At 40.4% G+C, this 16,977-nt stretch overlaps 1 protein-coding gene across 10 annotated transcripts in view; it reads right to left on the reverse strand.

Annotated features, from left to right (window-relative positions):
- The window catches only part of ANO10 (anoctamin 10), a 245,179-nt gene that overhangs the window by 64,658 nt on the left and 163,544 nt on the right, over positions 1-16,977 (reverse strand). The gene's annotated exons all lie outside the window — the stretch shown is intronic.

Below are 16,977 nucleotides of genomic sequence, written 5' to 3' on the forward strand. Positions count from 1 at the left end.
TCTGGCATGTTGCAGACCATGGGGTTGCAGAGAGTCAGACACGACTGAGGGACTGAACAACAATGTACATCAGCAAGCAGACCAATACGTACATCATGGGACTCTCAGAAGAGCGAGAAAGAGGCGGACAGCGTATCTGAAGAAATAATGGTCAAAAACTTTCCAAGTCTGAGGAATAAAATGGACATTCAAATTCAAGAAATTTAAAAGACTTCAACTAGGATGAACACAAAGAATCTGATACTGAGATACACTGTAATAAAACTGTCAAAGGACCAAGAGAGAATCTTGAAAGCAGCAAGACATGTTGTCATGTTCAAGGAAGATCCCATAAGATTATCAGAGGAGTTCTTAGCAGAAAAAAATACAGGCCAAAAGGGAGTAAAATCACATGTTTAAAGGGCTGAAAGTAAAAACCTGCCAACTAAGAATACTATATCCTGCAAAACTATCTTTCAAAAATGATAGAGAAATAAGACCTTTCCAGATAAAGCGAAGCTAAGGGAATTCATCACCAACATCTTCCTTATAGGCAATGCTAAAGAGAGTCGATCAAGTTAAAATGAAAGAATGCTAGACAGCAACACAATAGTATATAAAAATATAAAATTTTCTGGTGAAGGTAAATACATTGACAAAAACAGTATACAGTAATGGTGTATCACTTTTGACGCTGGTGTAGAATTTAAAGGATAAATTCATTAAAATAACTATAAAAATTTGTGTAATGAGGGGAAACATAAAAGAGTAAAGACTTTGTACATGAAGTTTTTATCATTTTTAGAATAGACTATAAGATTTTTTTATGTATTCTCCATGTTAACCACAAATACCTACAGAAAACAGGTAAAAGAAAAATGAGAAAGAAATCAAGCCAAGATGCTACCAAAAAAATCAGCAAAACACAAAGGAGCAAAACATCAAGAGAGGAAAAGGACAAAATACTATAACCATACAGAAAACAATGAATAAAATTGCAATAATAATTTTGTTACCACAACTAATTACTTTAAAGCTAAACAGATATTCCCCAATCAAAAGACATAGAGAAGCTGAGTGGAATAAAAAAGATCCAACTACATGCTAGCTATAAGTGTCTCACTTTAGATGTAAGAACACATATGATGAAAATGAAAGGACAGAGAAAGATACTCCACGCAAATGGTAACAAGCAAAATGAACAAAGACAAACAAAAAATAGGTGGCCGTACTTACAAAATAGATTTTAAAGACTGAGATAGACAAAGAAGGACATTATACAAAGGGTCAATTCACCAGAAACAATAATTACATATTGTTAACATCAGAGTACCCACATATATGATGCAAAAATTGACAAAACTGAAAGAAAAAGTAGGCAATAACATAATAATAGTAGGAGATTTAAATACTCTGCTCTCAATAATGGATAGAGTAACAAGACATTAGAGCAATAGGAAAATAAGAGGGCTTGAACAACACTGTAGACCAACTGGACCTAACATGGGCAGAACACTCTGCTCAACAAGAGCAGAACACACATTCTTCTAAAGCACACATGGAATATTCTCTAGGATAGATTACCTGTCAGGCCACAAAACACATCTTAACAAACTTAAGAAAAATGAAATTATATCAATTATCTTTTAGACAACAATGGAATGAGTCTAGAAATCAACAGCAAAAGGAAAGCTGTGAAGTGAACAAATGTTAAGTGAAAATTAAATAGCACACTCTTCAACAACCAACAATGGGCCAAAGAAGAAATCACAAGAGAAATTAGAAAAAATTTTGAGACAAATGAAAATACAATATACCAACACTTATGGGATTCTGCAAAAGCAGAACTAATAGGGAAATTTATAGTCTTAAATGCCTTCATTAAAAGAGGAAACATCTCAAATCAACAACCCACTTTATGGCTCAAGGAACTAGAAAACGAAGACCAAACTAAATCCAAAGTTATCAGAGGAAGGAAATAATAAAGATTAGAGCAGAAACAAATGAATTAGAAAATAGAAGGCAATTAAAAAAAAAACAATGAAAAACTAAGAGTTGATTTTTTGAAAAGACCAACAAATCAACAAACTTTTAGTCTGACTAACAAAGGAAAAAAGCTCAAATAACAAAAATAAGAAATGAAAGAGGAGACACTATAACTGATGCCAGAAATAAAAATGATTATAAGAAACTACTATGAACAATTATATGCCAAGGAATCTAGGGGGAAAAAATTGATGAACTCCTAAAAACATACAACCAACAGAGACTGAATCATGAAGAAATTTAAAAAGTCTGAACAAATATAGAACTAGTAAAAAGACTTAATCAGTGATAAAAAAAAAAAAAACCTTCCCAGCAAAGCCCAGAACCAGATGGCTTCATTAAGAATTCTACCAAATATATAAAGAGAAATTAACACCAATCCTTCTCAAATTGTCTCCCAAAAAACTCAAGATAAAGGAACACTTTCAAATTCATTCTCTGAAGTCAGCATTACTTTAATACCCAAACCAGACAAACATACTGCAAGAAAACTGTAGACTAATATTCCTGATAAATATTGATGCCAAAATCCTCAACAAAATGCTAGCAAAGTGAATTTAGCAGCACACTGAAAAGATTGTACAACTTTACTTTTAGCCAAGTTGTTTTTGGTTCTGGAATACAAGGATAGTACAACATATGAAAAGAAATCAATGTAATCAACAGACCAACACATCAACAGAATGAAGGGGGAAACGATCATTTCAACTGAAAGAAAAAAGCATTTGACAAAATTCAACTCCTTTTTGTGATATGTTTATCATATATCATATTGATTGTATTCAATCAATAAAAAGAAAATAAGGAAAGTACCTAAGCATAGGAACGGCCATATATGAAAATCCTATAGCTGACATCACTCAATGGTGAAAAGCTGAAAGCATTTCCTCAAAGATCATGAACAGGGCAAGGATGACCTCTCCCACTCCTGTTCAACGTAGGAAATCCTAGCCAAAGCAATTAGGCAGCTGCTATAGAACACAGTATGGAAGTTAAAAACAGAGTTACAATATGATCCAGGAATCCCATTTCCAGGTACTTATTCCAGAAGAAAAAAAAAAAAACAGGGTGTTGAAGAGATATTTGCATATCCATGTTCAATGCAGAACTAATCACTGCAATAGCCAAGAGACTTCTGAAGCAACCTAGTTACCCAGGGTAGACGAATGGATAAAGAAAACATGGTGTATATATACGGGGGATTGTTACTCAGTCATTTAAAAAGAAGGCAGCGAGTTTCAGTTTAGCAAGCTAAAAAAGCTCTACAGAGATCTATTTTACAAAACATGCATACTGTTAACATCACTGTACTGCACACTTAAAAATGGTTAAGATGCCAAATTGTATGTCAGGTGCTTTATGCACAGTTAAAAGACTCAAAGGCCAAAAATCCCCATGGTTCCCCCCTCCCCCTGCTAAAAAAAAAAAAAGCCAAAAAGGAGCAGTACTGATGACCAGGATGGCAGACACTCAGGTTCTTCAGACACAGAGTGGGGCCAGTCAAAACCTGGGGGGGCCAGTCTGCTTCCCGCTCCTGAACCTGTCGGGGCTCTTCTCATGTAGAATTCCCTACCAGGAGAGTCCTCCTGGGGAACAGCACCCATGCTGGCAGAGGGAAGCTCCTGTCTCATCATCCCCAACCACCAGAGGTCTCCGAGGCTGGGGACCACTAATGCAAAGAGCAAGATGAACAGAGTTAACCCTTGAGGACAAAAGCAGACAGTTGGGGAGCACGTAAGAACACGAAGCTTACTGTCCACATGTGCTGTGTGAAAGACAAAAATTATTCAAGGAGTTACTCTGGGAAAATGAAAACGGAATCTAAGAGGACAACACGGAAAACAAGAAACGGCAGCATCTGACCATGACTTACAAGAGACTAAGAGAAAACAGGAGATGACCCTTTGGAGTTGAATGTTGAGAAGGTTCTTTTTTTAGAAGCAAATTATTAATCCTAGGGTTATATTTCCTTCTCTTCAGGTTCAGTAACATGATTGGTTAAACAGTATATAATATTCATAACATTATAAATTTTCATTCTGTTTCCATAATCAACTGGGAGACATATCATAGCCAATTATAATTATAATGTAGAGTATAAAAATAATAAAGGAGCCAGCAAAAATTGGTAGAGGAGAGGGGAGTGGAAGCCAAAGAAAGATTAACTAAGTTAATAGCCTCATTTTCAAGGAGAGGACACACAGTATTGCCTAAAGTTAACATATTAAGAGACACATCTTTTAATGAAATTTTTAAAGCTGTAACACAATCTCTATAATAATTTATAAAATAATACTATAATAAAAATTGAGAGGATAAAGTGGGAGATAAGTGGACTAAATCTTTTATAGCAACCAATATTGTCTAAGTTGATAGATCAAAAAAGGAAGTATGTTACCAAAAGTTATAATGATGAATACAGGGGGAACCCAAACCAGAAACTGTGAGCAGTGACTACTTCTGGGTAGAGAGAACAGGAATGGTGCAAGAGCTATTCACAATAGTCAAGACACATAAGCAAGCTAAGCCTAAACTGACATGAATGGATAAAGAAGAAGTGGTACATACATATAATACAATGTTACTCAGCCACAAAAAAGAATGAAACAATGCCATTTGCAGCAACATGGATAGACCTAGAGATTGTCATACTTAGTGAGGTAGGTCAGAGAAAGACAACACAGGATACTGCTTATATGTGGGATTAAAAAAAAAGTTACAAATGAACTTATATACAAAACAGAGTTACAGAGGTAGAAGGCTGGTTACCAGTGGGTAAGAGGTGGGGAGGGACATATGGGAAGATTGGGACTGACACATACATACGATTAATATGTAAAAAATAGCTAATTAATAAGGGCCTACTGTATAGCACAGGGAAGTCTAGTCAATACTTTGTAATGGCCAATACGGGAAATGAATCTAAAAATGAGTGGATACATGTTTACGTGTAATTGATTTACTTTGCTCTATACCTGAAACTAATACAACACTGTAAATCAACTATATACCAATAAAAATTAAAAAAAAAAAAAAAAACACAGCCAAAAGACAATGAGGATTTCTCTCAGGGTCTTCAGGCCCCAGCCCTGGTGAGTCACCACCAGAAGCTGCGCGGCGCAGTGCCGAGGGTCCCGGCACACTCTTCTCCCGACCAGAGTCTCTGCCGGGCGCACGGAGACGTACGAGCGGCGGGACTGGGAGCGGCCACCGTCATCAACGGCCTGGGCCTCTGCTCGTCCACATGATCAGTTAAGTGAGGGAGTAGGGTTTAAGAGGTTCACGGAAAGCTAAACCTAAAGCAAGTGAACAGGGTAAAAAGCAATAGGAAAATGACAGGAGAGCCAATTAAAACAGAGAGAGAGACAAAAGTAGTTGATTACTATAAAAACACGAAAAGATTTTATCTCCTCTTCCTCTGTCTCATCCCTTAACACATTACTGACCAGAGATGTATGAACACCACAGGCATTAGTTTCCACAAAAATCTCCTGGTCAATCACATGTTAATAAAACAGTGGTTTGAAAACAAACATGCCAATTAAACTAAAAGAATAAAAGGAAATAAATTTAAGGGTCACAAATAAATTAAGCTGAACACCTCATCAGCTTTTCCCTTTAAAAATATAATCTCCATTGTAGGGACCTGCAACAGAAGAGGCTCCTCATGGGTGAAGGACTCAGAGCGATGAGACTGGCATGTGTTGCTGGGGTGGAAAAGCTGGCTTTCAAGGCTTCGGCAATCCCTGTGTCACCAAAGAGCACACCTACCCAGTGTGAAAGCTCGTTGCCCTTGACGTGATTAATTTATAGGCTCTCTGGGTCTCTCTCAGCTCTAAAGTCTGTGCATTTCCAATAGAGAGCTTGTAAAGCTTGTTCTCTTCCCGATCAGAGGTACATTTCATGCACAAAGCTGTTTTTAGGCCAGATTCGGTGATTCTGAAAGGAAGTGGAATCTGTAGGAGGGTTATGTTTTATTTGGAGTTTGCTTTGTTTTTTCAACAATTATTTCGATCACTTGATAAGTAAAAAAAAATTCAAGCAACAGTTAATAACTGTGTGCCAGCAAATGCTAACTAAGGCCTGTGAAGCAAAGTGATACCCTGAGATTGTGGTTTCATTTCACTATATACTTACTTCATTTATATTACATGGACCATCAAGTGAGAAATTAAGTCACTCTGGAGTCACAGAGGCCAGCCTCAGTGCACTCCAGAGACTATAGGTTGGTGGCTCTGCCACAGCGCCAAGAAATGAAATCAGCTCCTGGAGTCACCTGCCTGGTGCCTGGCTGGTCAGTGAGAGCTGACCCAGCAGCCCTGACTGCTCACCTGACCCCACCCCACCCCCCAAGGCAAGGAGGGCAGGCTCAGGAGACCAGGTGGTGTGAAGTCCGGCAGGAAACCAGGTGCAATCTGGAGCCAACTGGGCTATCCCTTCCTTCCTGGCCTCCCCAAACACTGTTTATCCTCAGATACATACAGGTACAGTGGACACTGGAAGAATCTCCAAAGTGGGGGGAAAAAGTCTCTAAGGCCCAATGGCAGGGGGAATTTCAAGCCACAGGTACAAGAGGGGAAAACAGTTCTTCCCCTTCATTGAGGAGGTGGCAGGATGTGTTCACAACTACAGCACATATGTGACATGAGCCTGTGACCCCTGAGATAGGTCTTCACTCACAGACTTTTTCTTCTTTCCTCCAAGTCTTTTGTTGTCTTCCTAGTTTTATCCACCCCCTCTAACGCACATGCCGTGGCCATAGGAACAATTTGTTCAATGCAGAACTAAAATGAATTAATAACTGGTTATATTTAATCAGACTTCCTTGAGTCCCAATGTAAAGTGAACATACATCTTCACTACATACAGGTGAAGATGCCATTTCTTTAACTCTGTTGGGCAAAAGCTCTCTCCCTTCTCGTCAGGTCCACCTGCCTGCTTTGAACTGGTCTGAACTTGACAAGGCCCTGTCTGAACCTGACCTCTGCAACATGCCCCCTCCAGGGGATGAAGCTTCTATATACTCTTGGCCAGGGTCTCTGGAAGGTTCACGCCTCTTCCTTTTACCCTAAAGCATCACTTTCCTTCACTCCTACCACACTCTGGTCATTATGAAGCTCAATCAGGCATGTACAGGAGTAAATGGAAGCTACAGCTTTCATGCAAGGATCCCCTGGTCGACAGTGATGCCTGTTGCCGTATCAGGTGTGCAAAGATTTTAAGAGTTGAAACAATCTGCAAGAGTTTATTTAAAGTCACTTCAAGGGCCAGAAACTGACCTTCAGTGACTATGTGCCACAGCTGAGAGCAAAATTCTAGATATTCCTTTCTACAAGACGCTTCTCCTCCCCACGGGACCCTCCTGGTGGTGCTCTGTGAACACACAGCGGCTACGGCAGAGCGCAAGCTTGGGGACCGGGCAGACCTACATGCAGACACCTCCCGCAGGCTGTGTGCACGTCAGAGCTCCGTGGGAGCCTTGCTCTCCTCAAGCGACAGAGCACCCTCACACCCGATGTGTGCTGAGTAGTCAACATATAGAAATGCTAATTCTTGGGGACGTCCCCGGTGCTCCAAAATTGGAAAAGGAGTATGCCAAGGGTGTATACTGTCACTCTGTTTATTTAACTTCTATGCAGAGTACTCCATGCGAAATGCCAGGCTGGATGAATCATAAGCTGGAATCAAGCTATCCGGGAGAAATATAAAAAACCTCAGATATGCAGATGATACCACTCTACTGGCAGAAAGTGAAGAGGAACTAGAGAGCCTCTTGATAGGAGTGAAAGAGGAGAGTGAAAAAGCTGGTTTAAAACCTAATATTAAAAAAACTAAGATAATGGTATGCACTATCACTTCTCTTATTGAAGCTAAAGTTCCAATACTTTGGCCACCTGATGCAAAGAGCCAACTCACTGGAAAAGACCCTGATGCCAGGAAAGATTGTGGGCAGGAGGAGAAGGGATGACAGAGAATGAGATGGTTGGATGGCATCACCAACTCAATGGACATGAGTTTGAGCAAGCTCCAGGATACAGTGGAGGACAGAGGAGCCTGGCGTGCTGCAGTCCATGGGATTGCAACTAGTCGGACACAGTGACTGAACACTGGTAGTCCAGTGATTAAGACTGTGTGCTGCTTGGACGTCCTTAGTGGTACACTGGATAAGAATCTGTGTGCTTCTACTAGAGGGGGTACTGGTTTGATGCTTGTTCAGGAAACTAAGATCCCACATGCTGTGGGGGGCAGTCATAAATGAATGAATGAATAAATAAATAGGGCCTCTTTGGTGGCTAGATGGTAAAGAATCCACCTGCTAACGCAGGACACTTGAGTTCAATCCCTGGATCGGGAAGATCCCACATCCTGCAGAACAGCTAAGGCCATGGACCACAACTACTAAGTCTGTGCTCTAAAGCCCAGGAGCTGCAACTACTGAAGCCCACCCACCCTAGAGCCTGTGTTCAAGAGACGACACCAAAATGAGAGGCTCTCACATTGCAACCAGAGAGCAGTCCCCACTCACCGCACTAGAGCAAAGCCAGCACAGCAATGAAGACCCAGCACACCCATAAATAAATAAACAAAACTGTTAATAAATACATAAAGCAGAGCTCAGTTTTGGCCATTAAAAAAAAAGAAATGCTAATTCTTTCACTGAGGTATAACTGATATATAACATTATATTAGTTTCAGGTGTACAACAAATGATTTGGTATTTGTATACACTGCAAAATGATCACCACAGTAAGTCTAGTTACCATCATCACCATACATAGTAATGAAATGTTCTTATGCTGAGAACTTGTAAGATTTACTTTCTTAACGCAATACACTATTATTAACTATCGCCACTACCCTGTACATTACACCCCTATGACTGACCTCTTTTACATCTGGAATTTCTTGTCTTTTGACCCCTTCAACCTGCCTCTTTGGCAACTACCAGCCTCTGCAGTTCTCTGTATCTGTGAGCTTGGTTTTTGTCAGTTAGATTCCACATACAAGTGAAACCACACAGTATTTCTCTTTCTTTGACTTATTTCACTTAGCATAATGCTTTCACGGTCCATCCATGATGTCACAAATGGTAAGATTCCATTCTTTTTTATGGCTACAAGTATTCCATTCGTGTGCATGCACGTGTTCTTTACTCACTCATCTGCTGACAGACACAGGTCGTTTCCATATCTTGGCTATTGTAAATAATGTTGCAATGAACACAGGAAGGCATATATCTGAATTAGAGTTTCTGTTTTCTTTGGATAACTATACAGAAGTGAAAATGCTGGGTCATATGACAGTTCTATTTAAAAGTTTTTGAAGAATCTTCATATTGTTTTCTATAGTAGCTGCACCAATTTACATTCCTACCAACAGTGCAGGAGGGTTCCCTTTTCTTCACACCCTCTTTAGCAATTTTTATTTGTAGAGTTTTTGATGCTGCTCATTCTAACCAGTGTGAGGTAATATCTCATCGTGGTTTTGATTTGCATCTCTCTGGTAATTAATAATGTTGAGAACCTTTTAATGTGTCTATTGGCCATCTGTATGTCTTCTTTGGAATTTATATCTTCTGTCCATTTTTTAAACTGGATTGTTTATTTTTTGCTATTGAGTTGTATGAGATTTTTATATATTTTGGGTCTTAACCTCTTACCAGATATTTGATTTGCAAATATCTTCTCCCATTCAGTAAGTTCCCCGTTCATTCTGTTGACGGCTTCTGATGCTGTGCAGAAACTTTTTAGTGTGAAGTAGTCCAATTTGTTAATTTTTGCTTTTGGTGTAAAATCCAAAAGATTCTTGACATTACCAAGACTGATAAGAAGTTCACCGCCTGTGTTTCCTTCTACGAGGATGCCACTCTCTTTTACAGCTTCAAGTCTTAGATTCAAGCCTCTGATCCATTTTGAATTAACTTTTGTGTATGGTATAAGATAACATTCTTGTTTTATTCTTTTGAATGTGGCTGTCTAGTTTTTTCAACACCATTTATTTGAAGAGATTGCCTTTCCCCCATTGCATATTCTTGCCTCTTTTTTAAAAAAATGATCTTATTTATTTTTGGCTGTGCAGGGTCTTCATCTGCTGCTCAGGCTTCTCTCATGTTAGAGTGTTGGGGGGTTACTCTCTAGCTGGAGCATTTGGGCTTCTCAATGTGTGGCTTCTGTTACAGAAAACAGTCTCTAGGGTATGCAGGCTTCGAGAGTTGAGGCACACGGGCTCAGGGCTCAGCAGCTATGGCTCCTGGGCTCCAGAGCACAGGCTCAATAGTTGTAACACATGGGCTTAGTTGCCCCACAGGCTGTGGGATCTTCCCAGATCAGGGGCTGAACCCCTGTCTCCCGCACTGGCAGGCGGATTCTTTACCACTGAGCCACAGTGAAGCCCTGTTCTTGCCTCTGTCATAAATTAATTAAACACACATGCATGGATTTATTTTGAGGCTCTCTATTCTGTTCCACTGATATGTCTGTTTTTAATGCCAATGCCATACTGTTTGACTACCACAGCTTTGTAATACAGTGGAAACCAGGGACTATGTAATGGTTCCAGCTTTGTTCTTCTTTCTCAAGATCACTTTGGCTAGAATCTGTGAGATATTAGAAAATACATATTTGGTCTCTGCCCCTGGTTCCTGGCACAGAGCTACTAAAACCCTTTTAACTTCCTATAGTTTAAGAAAACTAGGAACATCTCTTTTTCAAATATTGATCTTTGACCTGTTTCTGACACAGAGCTCCTAAAGCCCTTGTAATTTCCTGGGTGGTAGGAGTGTCTTTTGCTCTATTGAGATAATTCTGGATGAGCTGCTAGATGGCTCCTGGGTGAGGACTGGTCACCAGAAGGACCAAGCTAGTATTATAAGACTGGAATTTTCAGTCCCACCTCCCAAGCTCTTGAGAAGGGAGAAGGGCTGAAATGGAGTTAATGATCAATCATGCCGACATGATGAAGCCTTCCTGAAAGTACAGGGTTTGGAGAGCTTCCAGGTTGGTGAACACACAGCGAGACTGGGAGGGCAGTGTACCCGGGAAGGCGTGGAAGCTCCATACCCCCTTCCCACATAGACTGCACTGTGCATCTCTTCCACCTGGATGTTCATCTGCATTCTTCACTACAGCCTTTCATAAGAAACCAGTAAATGTGAGGAGACTTTTCCTGAGTTCTGTGAGTCACTCTAGCAATTAATCAAACCTGTGGAGGGGCTGGTGGGCACCTCTGATTTATAGCAAGTAATTCAAAGGTACAGGTATGAAGCTGGACTTGAAGCTGGCACCCGAAGTTTGAATGTCCAACTTGTAGCTTATTGGTCAGAATCATAGGTGATATCTGGGTTTTGATTAGTGTCTGTTGTTGCTGTTGTTTAGCAGCCCAGTCGTGTCTGACTCTGCGGCACCATGGACTGTAGCCCACCAGGCTCCTCTGTCCATGGAATTCTCCAGACAAGAACACCAGAGTGGGTTGCCATTTCCCTCTCCAGACTAGTGTCTGAAGTGTGTGTTAATGGAAGTTTTGATGGAATGAGCTATAACTGCTGGGCTCTGACGCTATCTCTGGGTACACAATGTCATAACCGAGTTAAATTGTAGGACATGTAGCTGCTGCTGCAGAGAACTGCTTGAATAGAAAAACCTTCACATATTTGGTGCCCAAAAGTGTCAGAAGTGAAGTGTTTTCTGTGAAGGTAAAGAAGACACACAAAGAAAATAGGAAAGAAAGGCTTTTCCCTAAACATAAAGTGGAAGACCAAGGGTTTTCCATTATAGAGTCTTCAGTGGTTCCATATAAATTTTAACATATTGTTCTATTTCTGTGAAAATGTCATTGATATTCTGACAGGGGTTGCATTGAATCTGTAAATTGCTTTGGGTAGTATTGAGACAAGGTGGGACCTGGGACCCTTTGCCAAAGTGCTCCAATATTTATACCTGGACAAACATTTCAAGCAACGAAATACAAAGAAACTATAAGAGACTAAAAACAACTGGATACATGCTCAGTTGGGGAAAATTATGGACAAAAAGATACACAAAGACCAAAAAACCCAACAGCACTTCTGAAGAGCCCTGAGCAAAAACAGGGCGTCAAAAGCAAAAGTAGGGTCCTGCGCAAGCTCCCTGCACGCAGCACCACCAAAAGGGCGGGCAAAACACCTAAGCCACCTCCCCAGCCAAGCCCCTGGACACACCCTTACCCTCACCCCACATAAGGAAACACTTGCCCCACCTCTGGGAGGGAGCAAGGGAACCTGTTGTTTTTATTCCCTCCTGCAGCTACAGGAGCCCCAGTAAAGTGTTATGTGAATTTCATGTATGGCCTCTAGTCAATTTCTATTGATTGGGGAAGGCCAAGAACCCTGGTAGGGATCAGAATGGACGTTTTAACAATATAAATGCTTCCAATCCAAAAGCATGAAATATCTTTCCATTTATATTTTCTTCAATTTCCTTCATCACTATTTTATAGTGTTTCAGTTCAGTTCAGTTGCTTGATCCTGTCTGACTCTTTGCGACCCCATGGACTGCAGCACACCAGGCCTCCCTGTCCATCACCAACTCCAGGAGCCTACTCAAACTCATGTCCATCGCATCGGTGATGCCATCCAATCATCTCATCCTCTGTCATCCCCTCCTCCTCCTGCCTTCAATCTTTCCCAGCATCAGAGTCTTTTCCAATAAGTCAGTTCTTCACATCAGGTGGCCGAAGTATTGGAGTTTCAGCTTCAGCATCAGTCCTTCCAATGAATATTCAGGACTGATCTCCTTTAGGATTGACTGGTTGGATATCCTTGCACTCCAAGGGACTCTCAAGAGTCTTTTCCAACACCACAGTTCAAAAGCATCAATTCTTTGGTGTTCAGCTTTTTGTATAGTCCAACTCTCACATTCATACATGACTACTGGAAAAACAGTTATAGTGTTTAGCGTATAGGTATTTCATCTCTTTGGTTATATTTATTCTTTTTGAAGCACTTGCATATGGGATTGTTTTCTTAATTTCTCTTTCTGATAGTTCATTGTTAGTGTATACAAATGCAACATATTTTTGTATATTTACTTTGTATACAGCAATTATACTGAATTCATTTATCAGTTCTAATAGTTTTTTTTTATAGAGTCTTAAGGTTTTCTATATTTAAAATCATGTCATTTGCAAATAGTGACAGTTTTATTTTCTCCTTTCCAATTTGGATTCCTTTTATTTCTTTTTCTTGCCTAACTACTCTGGCTAGGGCTTTCATTACTAAATTGAATAAAAGTGGTGATAGTTGGTTGTCTTCCTTGATTTGTTCCTGTCACCATTCAATATGACATAGGTTGTAGGCTAGTCATACATGACCTTTCCTGTGTTGAGATATGTTTCTTCTATGTCCACTTTGTTGAGAGTTTCTACACAAATGTTGAGAATTCATCCACAAATGGATGCTGAATTTTGTCCAATGCTTTTTCTGCATCTATTGAGATGATCACATGGTTTTATTTTTCATTTTGTTAATGAGTTGAGTGATTTGAACCAACCATGCATATTGCAATACATCCCACTTAAGCAGGGTGCATGCTCCTTTTAATGTACTGTTGAATTTGGTTTGCTACAAGGATTTCCTTATCTATGTTCACTGAGGATATTGGCCTGTAATTTTCTTTTCTTGTGGTGTCCTTGTTTAATTTTGGTATCAGGGTAAAGCTGGTCTTGTAAAACGAATTTGAACCATTCCCTCCTCTTTACTTTTTAGGAAGAAGTTGAGGATTGGCATTAAATCTTCTTTGAATATTTGGTAGAATTCACCAGGGAAGCCATTTGGTCCCAGACTTTAGTTTTCTGGGAAGGTATTTGATTACTGATTAGCTTTCTTACTAGGAACTGGCCTCCTCAGATTTTCTATTTCCTCATGATTCTGTCTTGGAAGGTTGTATTTTTCTAGGCGTTTATCCACTTCTTTGAGGTTGTCTGATTTGTTGGGAGTGCTGGGGCTGGAATTTCTGGTGAGACTGTAGCTCTTCCTACCAACCTCAATGTAATCCTTTTCTTATCTGATATGAAGGGGCTATTCAGCTGTTTTTCAGAGGGAACTGTTTCATATGTAGCTATAGATTTGTTGTGTCCACGGTAAGAGGTGAGTTCAGGATTTTCAAAGTTTATATTCTTGAACCACACTCTAGAAATGTTAATTCCTAAAGTGAGTATTTTACTGTTTTGTCAAATTGGACTCTCTGACCACCTTCAACTCAGTTTGGGACTGTAGACTTCAGTGGTAGCAATTTAACCAGCTGTTTTTTTGAAGACGTAAACCACTGCGAAGAATGTTTGTGTCCTACAATTGAGCCTCCTAAAAAATCAGATGGCATCTATTTATAAATGAAAAGAGAAAGCAACTCCACTTAATTTTGCTCTTTTATAAGTCTTCATTCCAATTCAATTAATATTGCTTATACAGGTAGCTCAAATGGTAAAGAATCTGCTTGTAATGTGGGAGGCCTGGGTTCAATCCCTGGGTTGGGAAGACCCCCTGGAGAAGGGCATGGCAACCAACTCCAGTATTCTCTTGCCTGGAGAATTCCATGGACAGAGGAGCCTGGCAGCTACAGTCCAAGGGGTCGCAAGGAGTCGGGCATGACTGAGCAACTAACACACACACACACACGCACGCATACACAAATGTTCCACGGAAGGCCACAATGTCACTGTCTGCAATTTTCACTCTGAACAAATGTTTCTAACCAAAATAAACTTCTAAATAGAGAATCTGTACCAGGATATACTGGGCTTCATATTTCAGGCACCAAACTGTGCCAGTGGCATCAGATAATTAACTGGGTGATGCATGACAGAAAGATCCTAACCTGCTTCTCAGAATCTGCGGGCAAGAAAAGACTGAAAGATGGGGCAGGAATGGTGGTGGGCGGGGGGTGGGGGGGCAGATTTCTGCCTATCCCACTGTGGATGTTTCACTTATGGTATCATTAAACATATAATTGGTTTGCTTAATTATTAAAACATTCTACTTTATATGTTTCCCTGAAGCAAAATGTTATCATATTTACTACTGAACATATGCTTCAATTTACTATTTCTGTAACTGACAAATTTTATAAAACCAAATAAAACTTCCTCAAAAAAGACTTACAAGCATTTCTGGTTTCAGCTCTAACAACATGTAAAGAGCCTGGAAGATGTCACCTCTGTCAATACAAGAAAAAGTTGGACAGACTTAAAATTAATGACTTTCTTGACCTGCCTGAGAAGTGAGGACAAACCACCACCATAGAACCCTGGAGAGACAAGTGCATCTAGAGAACTCTGTCAACCAAGATCCACTTAGCTAGAACAGAAGCTGCAGGAGCCATAAACAAGCAGGGACATGTAGCTGGTAATCTGGATGAATCGCTAGTGGCGGAGTGTGACTAGCATGAGCGAGAAACCCCTAAGAGTTGTTGTCTTGTTTGGGGGGGCACACTTTCACAGGCCTTCGCTCCAGGAATTCAACCAGGTCCCCATAGCGAGGGTACAAGAAGGATCCCCTCGTGGGTCCCGCGGGAGCAGAGGAGTAGGCATGGGGAAATATTGTTCAGAACCTTCTCCATAACAATGGCTTACTCTCCAGGGGTAAGGACTTAGCTGGGGAAAATTCTGAAACTTGATTTCAACTGGAATAGGGAAATTCCTCCCTGCTCCAGCCCCCTCCAGCCTTTCTGCCTCACTGAGGGAGAAATAAAACAAAAACATAACAAAGTCAACAGAGGTCAGGGTTTCAAAGAAATAGACTGGGAACTCTGCAGGCAGGGAAGGAGAAGGGAGTGGATAGGAAAGCTATACTTGTCTTGAAAGAGTGCCCCCCTAAAAGACTGAGATTTAATCAGAAGATTACAGAATGCGTCCCCACTCCAACACGTTATCACACACCAACAGGGTTTCAGCATAACCACAGTGAATTATAGTTATATGGGCTGCAAGACACGGACTCTCCGAGGAGAAAAACAGGGAAGCCCAAAGTACAGAGGGGAAACCAACACAAGGTTATTAGAGAAACTTAGAGCCTGTGGCACCTAGAGCCATAGTAGACAAGGAATACAGCCAGACTAGCAGTCCTACCAGACTAGCATACATTCTTAGACTAAAGGCCTACTGACCGCCTCTGATGCCTGACCAAAGAGTGTCTGGCTTTCAACACCAAATTACAAAGCATGAAAAAAGGAAAGGAAAACACTCTGAAGAAACCATCAGAACCAGATATAACAGATTTTGGAATTATCAGGCAGGGAACTTAAAATAACTATGATTAATAAGGGCTCTAATGGTAAAAGTGGGCAAAATGCAAGAATAGATGGGTAATGTAAGCAAAGAAATGGGAAATCTAAGGAATAAACTGAAATGCTAAAAATAAAAAACACTAACAGAAATGAAGAATGCCTTCAATATGCTCATAGGTAGACAGGAGACAGCTGAGGAAAACCCAGCAATCTTGAAGATGGGTCAAAAGAAACTCCCCACGCTGAAATGCTAAGAGAAAAAGAATGTCCCTCCCTGGGGGACAACATTAAAAGGTGCGTCATGTGCATAACTGCAATGCCAGAAGGAGAATGAGGAGGAAATGGGGCAGGAGAAATAATGGCTGAGAACTTTCCAGAATTAATGACGGACTCCAAATCAAAAGTCTGGGAAGCTCATAAAACGTGAAGCTGGTAAATACTGCAATATCTACACCTAATCATATCATATACAAACTGACGAAGACCGAAAACAAAGAGAAAATCTTGAGAAAAAAAAAAAACAGCTTTCCTATAAAGGAACAAGAATAAAAAAGCAAGAAGAGAAAAAAGCTAAATATTCAAAGTGTGGAAAGAGGGAACCCCTGGTGGTCCAGCAGTTAGGAATTCATGCTCTTACTGCCCAGAGTCCAGCCAGGTTCAAGCCCTGTTGGCGGAATTAAGGTCTCACAAGGTGTGT

Source organism: Odocoileus virginianus, chromosome 26 (genome assembly GCF_023699985.2).
Source record: "Odocoileus virginianus isolate 20LAN1187 ecotype Illinois chromosome 26, Ovbor_1.2, whole genome shotgun sequence".
Taxonomy (NCBI): domain Eukaryota; kingdom Metazoa; phylum Chordata; class Mammalia; order Artiodactyla; family Cervidae; genus Odocoileus; species Odocoileus virginianus.